The sequence below is a fragment of the Pleurodeles waltl genome, chromosome 7 (assembly GCF_031143425.1).
Source record: "Pleurodeles waltl isolate 20211129_DDA chromosome 7, aPleWal1.hap1.20221129, whole genome shotgun sequence".
Classification (NCBI taxonomy): Eukaryota; Metazoa; Chordata; class Amphibia; order Caudata; family Salamandridae; genus Pleurodeles; species Pleurodeles waltl.
Window position 1 is genome coordinate 1,197,023,027 of NC_090446.1, and position 15,132 is coordinate 1,197,038,158.

General features: G+C 43.4%; 1 protein-coding gene and 1 long non-coding RNA gene across 2 annotated transcripts in view; both read left to right on the forward strand.

Moving 5' to 3' along the window:
* LOC138246093 (testis-expressed protein 47-like) overlaps positions 1-15,132 on the forward strand; it is a 117,509-nt gene that overhangs the window by 17,157 nt on the left and 85,220 nt on the right. The window lies entirely within an intron of this gene.
* On the forward strand, positions 605-9,305 carry LOC138246094 (uncharacterized). Its single transcript, XR_011194221.1, has 2 exons — positions 605-741; positions 6,804-9,305. It is a non-coding gene; the product is annotated as an uncharacterized lncRNA (long non-coding RNA).

Below are 15,132 nucleotides of genomic sequence, written 5' to 3' on the forward strand. Positions count from 1 at the left end.
GCCGAATACCAGACCGGCCACATACCTGCGGTTAAGCCAATTTTGAGAAAAACTAATTTCCACGGAATAACCTGCAATTGGAACAAGGTCATACCTGCCATTTACTACACACTATTATACGCTTCAGCTGTTTGCACATTTTTGTTTGTAAGCAATTTCCCACTCCTCTCCCCTGAGGCATACAAATGTTTTTATACCTAACTAGTGGAAAATGATTGAACCTCTGCCATTTGTTTGCATGTAGTAGAAAAATATATAAAAGCTCTATGCTGCGCGAAGTGAGACAGACTACTCCCTAACCCGCTTGGTGAAGGAGCTCTCCCTTAACTTGAGTTATTGAATAAATCCCGATTATTCTCTACGTCTCGGACCCCGTCTCTTTCCTTTTTTTATTATTTATTTAACTTACAAGGAAAATTCAGAGGTATTTTAAATTATTTACCACATTTTGGCGCCCGAACAGGGACTTTCCCTTCTCTACACGCGCCGGTTTTGCCGGTCGCGGGTTTTTCCCCTACTCTCTCTCGCGACGGACTTTAGGTGCACCCGGTGGGGATTTCCCGCCGAACTCCCTCGGAGACCCGGGGGGGACCAGCGCCCGGCATACACATGAGGCGGTGAGAGATGCGGAAAGTCCATACCCGAGTGCGACAACGAGGAGAAGAGGAGTCCGAGACATCCGAGACCCCTCAAAACGCGCAGCGTCTGGATTCGATCGAAGAATAAAGAGTTTGCTTCTCGGTGAGTACTGCTGAAAAGTATCAAGACGTTTTCTGTTTAAACAGAAACGGTACAGATATACATTAAGAATGTCATTATTTACTAAATTCAAGTATCGGGCAAAAGAGAAAAAATTGTTAGAGAGGGCGATTGCACTCCCACCCAAGGACACTCCAGCTAGGTTCATGTATAACAAACATGGTATGCCCGCCATTGTATTCTTGGACCTATGGGTAGAATATACTAGTCAATTAGTGGAACGATTCAAATGGCCAAGTACGGGGACTTTTGATATAGAAAATGTCCTCAAAGTAGAGGAACAGTTGTTCAGGAGAAAAGCAAGACAGGGCCAGTTAGAGGCCATAGAATGGTGGAGGAAAGAAGCCCAACTGAGGCAAGAGAAAGCTCAAGGAAAAGCTGAGAAAGCCCAGAGAATGTCAGGAAAAAATAGACAGGAGGAACTATAAGAGAAAGGAAAAGAGGTAGTTCTCGAGCGGATGATAAGAGAAAGTCAAGGAAATGTTACAGGTTTATACCCCGTACTGCCAAGTTGTGAAAATTCCTGCCCCGACAAATCAAAAAAGAATCCTCTCCTTCCCAGTGCACCTATGCCCCCTGATGATTCGGCGCTTATAGACTTATTAGATGTGCCACCCCCATATTTTACCAATACACAACCACTCTTACCCGTACATAATCTATCACCATTGGTTTCTCCTGAAACTGTCGAGGATCTCTCCGAAGCCGCGAGATTCCTCTCTATAGCAGAAGAGGATAAGAAGGACGAAGCGGGAGGGGGAGAACCAGAAGGACAGTGCCCACACGATCCCTTATCCACGATATACCCCGCCTTAGGGGACGAGGGAAAAAGACTAGTTGCCATTTGGAAAAAAATAGAAAAGATCCCCGCTGTACAAAATAATATCAATGGTATGCTAGAATTCATGTTAAGAGGGGGCGACTCTACTCCCTACCAAGATGTCTTGAAAGGAAGAAACAGAAAACAACAAATGTGTATATATATACCTTCATGTTATATCTATTTGCTCGATACTTCCAATTTAAGAGATTAAGAAATCCGGCGAAATTAGAAGATTTAATGGAAGAGGTGGCGGAGGAAGAGGAAGGGTGGATAAGGGAGAAGGAGTGGATTCCAAATTAAACAAATTATTAGATCTCATGAGGGAACATAGACATAAATTTAAAGAAGGAACAGTAACTCCCGAGAGGAAAATCAGTAAACAGCACCCTGTACGATGCGTACCACCCCTAGGGGATAGCTTTGCTCCCCTACTCGTGTTCCCAGAACCTCCCAGTAGCGAAGAATTATATGAGGAAACTGAGGAAGCTCTAGACTGGTTCTTTGAACAAGAACCGCCATTTACAGCCGAGGAACAAGAACTGGTCCGTACTGCTACCCTATGGACTTCACAACCAAAGATTTATAATTCGGACATTATAGCCCAGTTATACTCTAGTTTACCCCTCACCCAGCGTAGGTTAGCAAGTCTGTACATGACACAACACTTGATGACACTGAATAGAGTTTTCAGACCCCATCAATCGGCCCTTGAAAACGTGTTATCCAAATGTACCTCCTTGGCCTTTTTGCAAGATCCTGCACACTTCCTTAACATATTTTTAGATGCACGACAGGAATATCATGATGAAGTGGCTAGGACACTCCTTCGGGCCCGCAATACTGATTATAGGGAGAAAGAAATGTATCGACAATACCCTCTCAGAGAGGTCCATCCTAGAGTAAACGCCGCAAATGAATTGCAGAAAGTTTTTGTGTATACACCTCTTACTAAATTAGAAATAATGAAAATGAAAGAAATGGTACCACCGCATTCTAAGGATCCTGTTGGGTTTTTTAAGGAACTCACAGACGTCCTTACTATGGGAATATATACCTTAACAGATCTAACAATTATACTAAAAAATTTGCTGCCCCCAGGTATATATGAGAAATTAAGGGGACAAGACTGGTTAGTGGATAACGCTAATTTGAATTGGGCCGCCTTAGAGACAAATGACAACGCCAGGGCAGCTGGAGCCGACATACCAGATGATGTGAAATTAGCACCGACCCTCATTCTTAAAGTGTTGCCCCAACTTCTTACCACAACGAAAGAGGATTGGGATGCTATCTCCGCCTGTAAACAAAAGCCAGGTGAAGATATAGGGGATTATTATACGAGATTAGAGAAATGTTTCACTGCCAATAGTGGTCTTAAATTAGAAAGTGATTCATATGCACATCTTTTTGTATCCAAATTGGTGGAAAACAGCCTCCCGAAGTTAAGGGAAAGAGTTCAGAAGGTAGAGTGCTCCTGGCAAGCACAAAGTCCCTCCCAAGTCCTACGAATATTACAATATCACCAAAACAGGATAAGGGGGGAAGAAGAAAGCGAATAGGTTAGGGTAAAGGAGACTAAGTTAAGAGCACTGGTGGCACAAACAGTGATGCCCAAATCAGGGCCACAACCTCAGGTACAAAGAAAGGGTAATAATTCTAAAGGGGTTTGTAACTATTGTAAAAAACCAGGACATTATGTTAAAGATTTACAAGGGAACGTTACGTGCCCAGTTCTAAAACATAATGTGGCCACTGGGAAAACTGCACCCAGAATACATGTTCCTCGAGATCAGTACAGACCTCAAGAAGGAACGCCCCAAGAACAGAATTAGGGAATACCAAACACAACGCAAATGTACATATCTGATGAAAATACTGGATATGCCGATTTCCCCAGTTTTTTATGAGGCTGCCCAGGGGGGGTTGAGGATAAATTGCCCCTTATCCCTATACCTGTGGACCAAACTGGTCCATATGTAGACGTTCACCTCCTGGGACAAGACAAGAAATTCCTATTGGATACAGGGGCAAGTAAGACAACGATAGATCATAACGAGCTCCCGCAAGCTCCACTCTCTGAGAATAAAAATATTTCACTGGGTTTCTCAGGTCAACCCATTACAAGTAATACATCAGAGCCACTACCCTTACAAATTGGCCCCCTTACCACTACGACAGATCTTCTCTTGACTGATGCTTGCCCCGAGAATCTATTAGGAATAAAACAATTGAAAGAATTAGGAGCCATAATAGTGTGCTCCCCCCAGGATGTGCGTCTGTTCCTTCGAGACTTCAAGGGCCATTATACAGTCAGAGATTTAGATCCTCGATTGGCCCACCTCCCAGCCGAGTTGTGAGCCACCAGTCCCACATCGGTCGGGCGGATGGTCATCACGCCACACAAGATCATTTTAAAGGAGGGAGCCATACTACCACGACTCCGTCAATATAAAATGCCTCCACAAGCTGAGAAAGCCCTTACTTCCATTATAGAGGACCTCATCACTAGTGGGGTGGTGATCGAAGTACCATCAAATACCGTGAATTCACCCGTATTACCTGTGGCAAAGAGAGTACAACAAGGAGAAAATACCAACTATAGACTTGTGGTAGACTTACGGGAATTAAATAAATGTGTTGTGGCACAACATCCTGTCGTACCAGACATATCTACCCTTTTAACAACAATTGATTGTGAAGCCACACATTTTACCGTTATCGATCTCAAAAATGCGTTTTTCAGTGTACCAATACATGAAGACAGTCAATATTTGTTTGGGTTCTCATTATCCGGAAGGAGTTTCCGGTTTACCCGAGCTCCTCAAGGATTTACTGACAGCCCGAGCATCTATAGCCAAGCACTAAAAAGACAGCTAGACACCATACAAATGCCTGATCAAACAGCTCTTCTACAGTATGTCGATGATATACTCATTACGGCCAGATCTGAGCAGTCATGTGTCGAAGCTTCATTATTGGTATTAACATTCTTGGCTGAAAATGGCCACAAAGTGTCGCCAAAGAAATTGCAATTCTGTCAACAGCAAGTGACCTACTTAGGGCACTTGCTGTCAAAGGAGGGAAGACAGCTAACAAAGGAGAGAATACAATTGATACAAAATATACCACAGCCAAAAACACAGAGACAGGTACGCGAATTCATAGGACTAACATCCTACTGCAGACAATGGATACCCCAATTTGCACTAATATCAAAACCACTTGTAAAATTGACAACATTAGAAGCCAGCACGTCACCCCAGCTTTCCTGGACAGAGGAACACACGCTCGCTTTCAAAACATTGAAAGAGGCGATGTGTCAGGCCCCGGTGTTGGCCACCCCTGATTATCATAAAGATTTTACACTATTCGTCACTGAAAAGAATGGGACCGCTCTATCGGTCCTGACACAAGAGCAAGCTGGAAAACAAAGACCATGTGGATATTTTTCATCCACCTTAGATCCTGTAGCACAAGCTCTTCCCGCATGCCTGAAGGCAGTAGCAGCAACAGCTCAAGCTATTAGACAAAGCGATGCTATAGTATTGGGACACCCTTTGATAGTACGAGTTCCCCATGCAGTAGAACTATTACTTAACAGAACACAGACGCAACATCTAACAATAGCAAGACTGTCAGGGTATGAACTGACACTTTTTCAACCTCACATACAGATCTTAAGATGCAATACCCTGAACCCTGCCACACTTTTACCCATTCCATGAACATAGATGAGGTACATGATTGTATGGAAGTGATTGAACAAGTGACAAAACCACAAACAGATTTAAAAGACACTCCATTACCAGATGCAGAAGAAAATATTTACGTGGATGGTTCCTGTAAAAGAACAGAAAAGGGGGAGATAAGGGCCGCCTATGCTGTTACCACAAATACTCAAATTTTAGAAAGCAAACAGATGCCCATTCTCTCAGCACAAGCGGCTGAGTTGATAGCATTGAGCAGGGCCTGTCGATTGGGTAAAGGAAAAAAAATAAATACTTATACTGATTCACAGTACGCTTTCGGAGTAGTACACAATTTCGGAACATTATGGAGAGAAAGAGGATTCATGACATCGCATGGATCAAAAATACAACATGCAGATTTGAGAACACAATTGTTAGATGATATACATCTACCAGAACAAATAACTATAATAAAATGCAAAGCACACACAAAGGGGACAGATCATGTTATATTAGGAAATGCATTAGCAGATCAAACAGCTCAAGACATGACACAGAAAGACGTAGAGAGTACGCTGCATCACGGTCCCGAATTTATGCATATGCAGGTCACACGAGATATAACTATGGACATCCAAGACATACAGAGTCACGCCACAAATGAGGAAAAAGAAAAATGGAAAGAGGAAGGAGGGATACTAACTGATCAAGGATGGATGACATCACATAAAGCAGTCTGGTATCTCCGCGATGCCATGGTGCAGATTATTATAGATACAATACATGGACCAGCCCACCTTGGGGAAAAAGCAATGCTAGACGCAATACAACATATATGGGACAATAAACATCTTAGGGCAGCAGCCAAACAAAGAGTCCAAACATGTATGATATGTTGTCAGTATAATATTGGAAAAGGCACAACAGTAGGGGCAGGAGGATTTCATCCTCCTGAACACCCTTTTGAAGTTATACAGATGGACTATATACAAATGGAAAGGTGCAGAGGACAGAAGTATGTACTCGTAGTAGTATGTGCATTAACACGATGGACCGAAGCTTATCCTGTACCTGACTATACTGCCAGCACTACAGCTAAACAATTGATTAAGGAGTATTTCCCTAGGTTCGGTCTGCCCCGAGTTATATATTCTGATAATGGTCAACCATTCTCGTCTGAATTAATAAAAAAGATATCGCTCCTGTTGGGATACCAGTGGAAATTTCACTGTGTGCGTCATCCACAGGCAGCAGGCCTGGTTGAGCGACATAACCAGATTTTAAAAAACAAATTGTCAAAAATATGTGCAGATAAGAAAATTGATTGGATAACTGCTTTACCTGTAGCACTGTTCTATATGAGAATGGTTCCCCATTCCAGGATAGGATTAGCTCCATACGAGATCGTTTTTGGAAGACCACCTAACATATGGGGGATACCTCGAGCTAAGTCTATAACAGATATTGAAATACCTGTACTGACTGATTACCTGGCTGCCTTGACGTCTGCACTTCAATCTTGTCGTTCACAGGTTGTAGCCGCATTTCCTGATAATACTGAGCCCAAAGAGCACCAGATCAAACCAGGCGATTGGGTTTATATTCGTAATTTTGATCGAACAACACCTCTTGAGCCTCGATGGAAGGAACCGAAGCTCATTCTACTGGTTACCAGGACAGCTGTAAAAGTCGAAGGTCGTAAGGGATGGCTCCATGCCAGTCACTGTAAGAAACATTTTCCCAAAGAAAAAAGCAGACAGACATCGCCACTTAATACACAACAGAACGCAGAACAATTGACATTACCCACAGAAGAAAGTCTCCACCAGACTTATAGATCTAAACTCAGGTCATCTACTCAAGCCCAGGTCAATTAAGTCCAAACAAGCTCTACTTGTTGGTGAAACGGCAGGGGCTCTGAGAAGTATACCTGACAAAAATGACGACGGAGACAGTGAAGCAGAAGATGTTGAGAGACAAATATAGAAAGAAAATGTGTGCGGAAAGAAATTTTTGTATAATGGTGTTAATGTTGTTTCTGGCAGCAGCAATGTGTTTAGGTTGGGTTTTACATTTAATTTTTCCATCTAGTCAACTCCCTATATTCTCACCCAACAGTACACAAGAACATACCTATTATGATCTTACACCTCATGAACGGGCCCACAGATTAGCTATGCAAAATAACTCCTTTGTACGGATGTTGCACTATACTCACCAGGTTGCCAATACTACCGATTGCTGGATATGCGGACAGATTCCCCCTCATCAGAATGACGGAGGGATGCCACTGGTACCTTTTCCATTTTCATATAATGGTACCTGTGAGGCTTGGTTTGCCTTAATAACAGCGTACAATACCTCCAATTCCGCATGCCCTGAAGGAGATGCTCGGATATGTAAGAATGGGTGGCCATGGGGAGATCTGAATACCGTCCTTAATCAAGTCTGTTATCCCGACGATAATGGAATACCACAGGCTAAGGGGACTATATTCGAAAGTGAAGAGTATAAACAGGAGTATTGGTCTTCCAAATTAGTAAATACCAAGCCTAAAAAGAAAGGCGGACCAACCTCCATATCTGTTTCCGAAATGAAAGGACAGCTGTGTGTCCAGAAGACTGGTATAATCCAGGTAGGACACAGTGAATGTAATGTTACTGTGAGTTTCGAGGATAAAGGCCAATCAACGTTTCCAGCGTCTAGACATACATATTTTGTCTGTGGAGAGATAGCCTATATACGTCTTCCCCTCAGATGGGGAGGAAGATGCTATATATCTTTCCTATTGCCTCCCGTTTTCCTTGCCCCTCCGATGTATCATAAGGATCGCCTACTCCCTAATGAAAGGCATAAGAGATCTATAGATACTTCGGAGATAGACCAAACAGAGACTACCCTGGAACAGTATACAGACTTCAATAGAGGTTTCTTCTTCTTTATTGGACCGATTCAGAATAGTAAGCTTATCCGTAGGCTTACTCGAACAGTAGAAGCAGTTGTAAATCAGACTATAGCCGCTCTGGGAAATTTGACACAGGAACAATCCGCTATCAGAATGGTAGCGCTTCAAAATCGTCTTGTTCTTGATGTCATACTAGCAGAGAAGGGTGGAGCGTGTAAAATTATCGGGTCGAGCTGCTGTGTTTTCATACCTGATAATGCCCCCTCTGTCTATGAGGCTATTTCTAGATTGCACAAAATTGCGTCCAGCTTACACCAGGATCCTGGCAACTGGACCTGGTCAGGATGGTTTTGGGGACTAGTCTCCACATGGGGCTGGAAATTGATTTCTGCTATTGGCATAGCATTGTTTACATTAATGGGATGCTGCCTGTGCATCCAGTGCGGCCCGCCACTCTGTGGATTGTGTGCTACCATGTGCATTCCTAAACCACACATCCAGAAAAAAGAAAATGTTAAGATTATGCTCCAAGATCATATTGATGATCTTATGGCCATCGAGATAGAGGACAATGGTTGCACTCTGGTGCAAGGAGGGAATGTGGAAAAATAGTTTCTCACCCTTCGTGCAACCACTGTTCATTTGACATCAGGACAACCATATTGAATATGGCATCCATTTTGTGAGTGTTTTAAACACCCCGTCGCAGAGGAAACAGGCAGAAAAAGATGCAGCTTGAAAGCAGCTACATCGTGCAATATGCCTAAGGCTGAATACCAGACCGGCCACATACCTGCGGTTAAGCCAATTTTGAGAAAAACTAATTTCCACGGAATAACCTGTAATTGGAACAAGGTCATACCTGCCATTTACTACACACTATTATACGCTTCAGCTGTTTGCACATTTTTGTTTGTAAGCAATTTCCCACTCCTCTCCCCTGAGGCATACAAATGTTTTTATACCTAACTAGTGATAAATGATTGAACCTCTGCCATTTGTTTGCATGTAGTAGAAAAATATATAAAAGCTCTATGCTGCGCGAAGTGAGACAGACTACTCCCTAACCCGCTTGGTGAAGGAGCTCTCCCTTAACTCGAGTTATTGAATAAATCCCGATTATTCTCTACGTCTCGGACCCCGTCTCTTTCCTTTTTTTTTATTATTTATTTAACTTACAAGGAAAATTCAGAGGTATTTTAAATTATTTACCACAATAGGATACCTCAAAATGAGATATATTGTGCAAAGAGTCCAGGGGTTCCCTTACTAGTACACAGGGGCTTGCTCTAGTAACCCCAATGTGCCTTTTAGGAGGTAGTGTGGTCGAGCAGCCTTAGGCCTGTCAGAGAGGAGTGTTAGACATCACCAAATGCACACACAGTCGATAAATGAGACAAACGACTCAATAAGGAGATCCACACCAATTTACAAAAATAACAAGTATTATGTATATTTAGGCACTAGAAGCAATACAAACAGGTAAGTATGTTTTGCATGAAAAATACTTTCAAGGTCAAGAGTCGAAATTTCAAAAGTTGACACAGTGCATTTTTAACAATGGGCAATGTTATCCAATGCAGGAAAAACACATACTGCATACATGTATAGTACAGTGACTTACAGGACCAATCTCCTGGACTTAAGGTAAGTATGGGGCAAGGTCCAAGGCTGTGGCAGCTAGGTACTGAGGTGCCTTTCAACCTCAGGTACCCAATGTTATCCTATGGGGGAAAAACATGTACTGCATCTGGCTTTTCAGAGCGACTTATGGGACCAATCTCAGTTAAGTATGGGGCAAGGTCCAAAGCAGCACCAACAGGTCATCTCGGGTGGCACTGGGGCTGCATCATTTTGTACTGCCCTTTACAATCCATAACATTGTAGGAGCCCATAGCATCCATGTACCAGCCCAAGGGGGCAATGGTGTTATTTTCCTTCAGTCCATGCCTTTAATGAGACACCTGATCCCTAACACTACATTCCACTTCCCCACTTGCTAGTAAGAACCTACTGATCTAGTGGGATGCCACATGTCTGGTGAAAACATGCATCAACTGAAAATATCAAATTCAACCATCTGTGCCTTCAGAGCACGTTGGGCGTGGTAACTTTTACCCTTGAAAGCAACTTCATCAGCACCATGACACCATATGTTTTCTATGTGCATGTGTGGAGGGTGAGGAATTGGGGAGCTGTGGAATTTTCTGTGGTGTTTGTGAGTGTTTCAATATTATTTAGTTGTGTTTGTTTTTTTTTTTACCCTACCAAAGTGGGCTCAGTTTTTTTCTAACTTTTCCCGGTCTTCTGAGAAACGAAGTAAAAGTCTAGACATAGCTTTACATACTGGAGACGTGACCGCTGACAGTTTAGAACATTCATTGATGAGTGTAAACCAAGCCATAGCAAAAGTATGGGGTCCCAAAGGCCGCAGAAGGTAGGCATGAACTCACAAATCGTCCTCTTAGGATACGATTTTCCAAAGACACCCATGGCATTTGAATTGTAGTACCTTACATGCAAGTGCTGTAAAAGCATGTAGGTTCAGTTGGCAGACTCACAAAGTGCTACAATTATCTAGTTTGTTTCACAGTGCATCGTTGCATCGTCTTACGGCCATCCAGTTCCTATATATTTCTAAAGACATACCTTATATCAATGTCTTAGCTCAATATGGCTATTGTTAATTGCATCTGATTAGTCTGATCCCCAAACCTATTACCACCACTTTAAACAAGCCTTGACCTCTCAGTGTAGCTACATTTGGAAAAGGTCCTATGACACTCCTGTTGGAAGACTATACCCATCATTGGTATGACCCAGTAATTGCTGTCTGCCAACCAACCCAATACAAAGCCATCACATTGAGTAAAATGGATTGGCTCTGCAGAGGTTTTCATCAGTCAAGGGGGCAGAGTATCAACCCCTGTCCGTTACCCTTTTATTTCTTAGCCTTCCTTGAGTGGTGATAAGATGTTTGCTGTAGATTTGAGAGCACGAGAAATGGCTTGAAAAGTAATATGTAAGCAAGGCTCCCTGACCTTCCCTATGATAACATAGACAGAGTCTTCCGATCAGAATCTGTCCCCAACCTTTACCCTGCACATTACACATGAAAAGGCTTGTTATGTTCATATATGCCTCTGACAGACCTTCCCCACAGGGAATCACTCCCTTATAAATGGCTTACTCCTTTGGTTTTATCACTTTTTAACAGTGGTTTGTTCTTTGAAAATGCCTTCCTTAATAATGCAGAACTTAAAATGTTCTGACAATCCACTTGTGGTCCAGTCCATTTGTGGTCTGTTCTTTTGAGGAGTTGTTTGCCACACATCCCTATATCATCCATCCATCCTTAAGATTCTGGTTCCATCAGCTAAGAGATTTATCAGTCTATGAAGATTTGGGTATTATCAACTTCAAGCACCTTCTCGTGGGCCTAGTTCAGAAATGCCATTAAAGGGCGTAGTATGCTAACAAAATGTCCTGTAAAAATCTTGCCTTTTCAGCTCCAGTCCTACTCATATGCTAGGGTCCATGGGATGTCTCACGTTGTAGCCTCCTCTCACGCCATAAATGTTATAGTTCCTGAAAGCCTCAAAGGAAACCTGGAGCCTGTATCAACCTTCTGAAGGCAAAAAAACTCACCTGCCCTGAAGCAACACTCTCAACCCTGGCTGTGTGTTAAGATGAAACTGTACATTTTCATAACAATTCTCAAATGTTGATGTAACAAATTAGCTAACAAATCACATCTCTTCACAACTTATACATGGCTTAAAAATACTGGAACCATCGTATACATTGAGGTAGCTACCCATATCAGCCTATGATGTCAGTCTCTGATGTTGTACATAACACAAGTTCTGAATAGGATAAGTACCTCCCTCAGGGGCTTTATGCACATGGTTTCAAGTCCTAGTCCTTTGTATTAGTCTAATGCATTTTGGGTGTATAGCCTTGTTATGCTTCCACTTAAACTAATTAGAGTAACATACCTGAAACTAAGGATTGCTAGGTGAAACATTCAGGACTGTAGACATACTCTGTAATAACAGCACTTCCCCCAAACTATCTCTGGAGAAATACTTTGCCACATATCCTATTCAACAGTAATCATAATGTCTTTAGACTTGATTCCACTAAACCCGTGTTGAACTTTGCTAAAGAGGAAGAGTGTTTTAGGTTCTTATGTGCATAGCATAATGTCACCTACTTCTGGATATGTGCCAGTCCAAATTGCTCTCATTTAATCACACTTGATAGTAGTAGCTCTTTGTAGGAGCACCACATTGCTTGGCCTCGGAGGATGAACAGTGCTCGCATGTCATTAACAAAGTGGATTGTGCTTCAGAGAGGAAAATTATTATTGTAGTTTTATTGTGGTACTTACCTTTGATACTGCCCTTACCTTCTCTCACTGATCCCCCTGCCCATACCTCATTGTTGAAACATTCCTTGGGAGTTCATTTAGAATGTTCATGGTCATATCTGCCCTGTGTGGTGAGACTGGAGACACTTAACTTCAATAGCTCTCCAATGTAATCAATAAAAGTAATTTACCTCATCTCTTCTTGATTTTTACTTAACATATTGGCAACAAGGATGGCACAACAAGTTCCAGTTGGACCTCTGCCTCCTCCTCTTGCAAGTTCCAGGTGGTATGACATCTTCCACAAGTCCTTTAAGGGTGATTCCTGCTTTCAGCCGACAGTCCTTACAGCTGTTTGGCTTGTCATTAGCTGACCCATCTGTCTAGGATCAAGGGTAAGCTTACCGATGAACGTTTGTTCATCCAGGTGAGCCTTGTTGCAGACTGCGCTTTCGCCACCTACTTCAAGAGATTTAATTTATAGGCACTGTTGTCCACTTTCTGGAGGCTTTTCTGACTTTGCCGAGCACTGTTGTGAACTTAGCTGGCTGTCTAGCATGTTCCTACCGTCTCCTTGCCCTTGGCCGTTTTACATATTGCAGGCAGGGCATGTGCAGCTTATAGCACAGCCTGATCTGGACAGTTTACGGCTGTGTTAGCTGTTGAGTGTGAAAGCGTATCCTTGGTTGCCTCTCTGCGGGGAGCCACTTTACTTTCTTGCTGTATGGTGCTTCCTGGCAGTGACCGCACTTATGAGTGGGCCTCCAAGGGATTTGCACTCAAGGCTGCTTGATGTTCCTATTATGATTCACTCCCCAGCAGTGCCAGCACTCCTATCACAACACCTTGGGATGTCACCATGCTGGTTGCCAGTTGTGACTCTCCTGCAGTGTGTTGTCTGACACAGCTCACTGCATTGGTATATTCTGAGAATCTTTGGATTAGCTACCTGTGATTACCCTCGCCGTTCTGACACCCGTCGAGGTGGTTGTTTCGGCCTCAGCTTTATAGCTGAATTCTAGGAGAAATAAAACAATCCAGATGATCCTTCAGAGAGGCAATCTGTTTAGCACCATGCTATTTTTTGAGTGCCTGCCTCTTCTTAGAAGGAAGTCAGTTTGCCTTTAATATCTTTCATACAAAGAGAAGTTGATTATGGATGTTTCTTCCTTTTGCCACACTTCCTGTTTGTCCACCCTCATTATAAATGTACTGCACATGTGACCTTCAAATTTCTCCATAAAAAGAGGACACTACGCAGTACAACAGTCATAAATATAGGACTTGCAGGCTCTGCTTCTAAGTGTACAATATAAAGGAAACTTCTACTACATACATAGGTGGTCATTCCAACCCTGGCGGTCCATGACCGCCGGGTTGGAGGACCGCGGGAGCACCGCCGACAGGCCGGCGGTGCTCCAATGGGCATTCCGACCGCGGCTGTAAAGCCGCGGTCGGACCGGCAACACTGGCGGTCTCCTACCAGTGTACCGCCGCCCATTGGAATCCTCCAAGGCGGCGCAGCTAGCTGCGCCGCCGAGGGGATTCCGACCCCCCCTACCGCCATCCAGTTCCCGGCGGTTCTCCCGCCGGGAACCGGATGGCGGTAGGGGGGGGTCGCGGGGCCCCTGGGGGCCCCTGCAGTGCCCATGCCGCTGGCATGGGCACTGCAGGGGCCCCCGTAAGAGGGCCCCTAAATGTATTTCACTGTCTGCTGTGCAGACAGTGAAATACGCGACGGGTGCAACTGCACCCGTCGCACAGCTTCCACTCCGCCGGCTCGATTCCGAGCCGGCTTCATCGTGGAAGCCTCTTTCCCGCTGGGCTGGCGGGCGGCCTGAAGGCGGCCGCCCGCCAGCCCAGCGGGAAAGTCAGAATTACCGCCGCGGTCTTTCGACCGCGGAATGGTAACCTGACGGCGGGACTTTGGCGGGCGGCGGAGGTCCGAATGAGGGCCATAGTCTCTATCTGCTAGTGTATATTCATCCTCTTTACTCATATTAGCCTTCCATATTACTTTGTGTGCAAGAATTACTGAATATGAATCAACCCCCACCCTTCCTTAATGAAGTAGGTGAACCAGATATACCATTGGAAAGATGGATAAGAATCTTTGAGTCCTATCTTATATCAATAGGAGGGGACACATTCATTACAACAGGAAAGCAGCATGTATTATTGCTTAATATAAATATACAGGCTAGGAACATTTATGAAGATCTCCTGGAGCACGCCACAGCTGAAGGAGGAGGACAGGGAGAAGGACTAAATGTTTACCAATCCACATTAACTAGGTTAGAGAAATATTTTAAAGAAAAGATAAATGTGGTCCTGGAAAGGCATACATTTTTCTGTAGAATCTAGGGCAAGAATGTGAAAATTGATTATTAGATTGCAGTACTCTGTGGTTTATCAGCCACATGTGAATTTGGTCAGCTTACAGATTCCCTCATACATGAGCAATTAGTAAGATGTATGAACAACCCAATAGTACAAGAGAAACTACTTGCTTTAGATCCTAACTTTTGTACAAACAGATGTAATTGATAAAGTAAAGAACATCCAAGAACAGAAGTTCATCAAA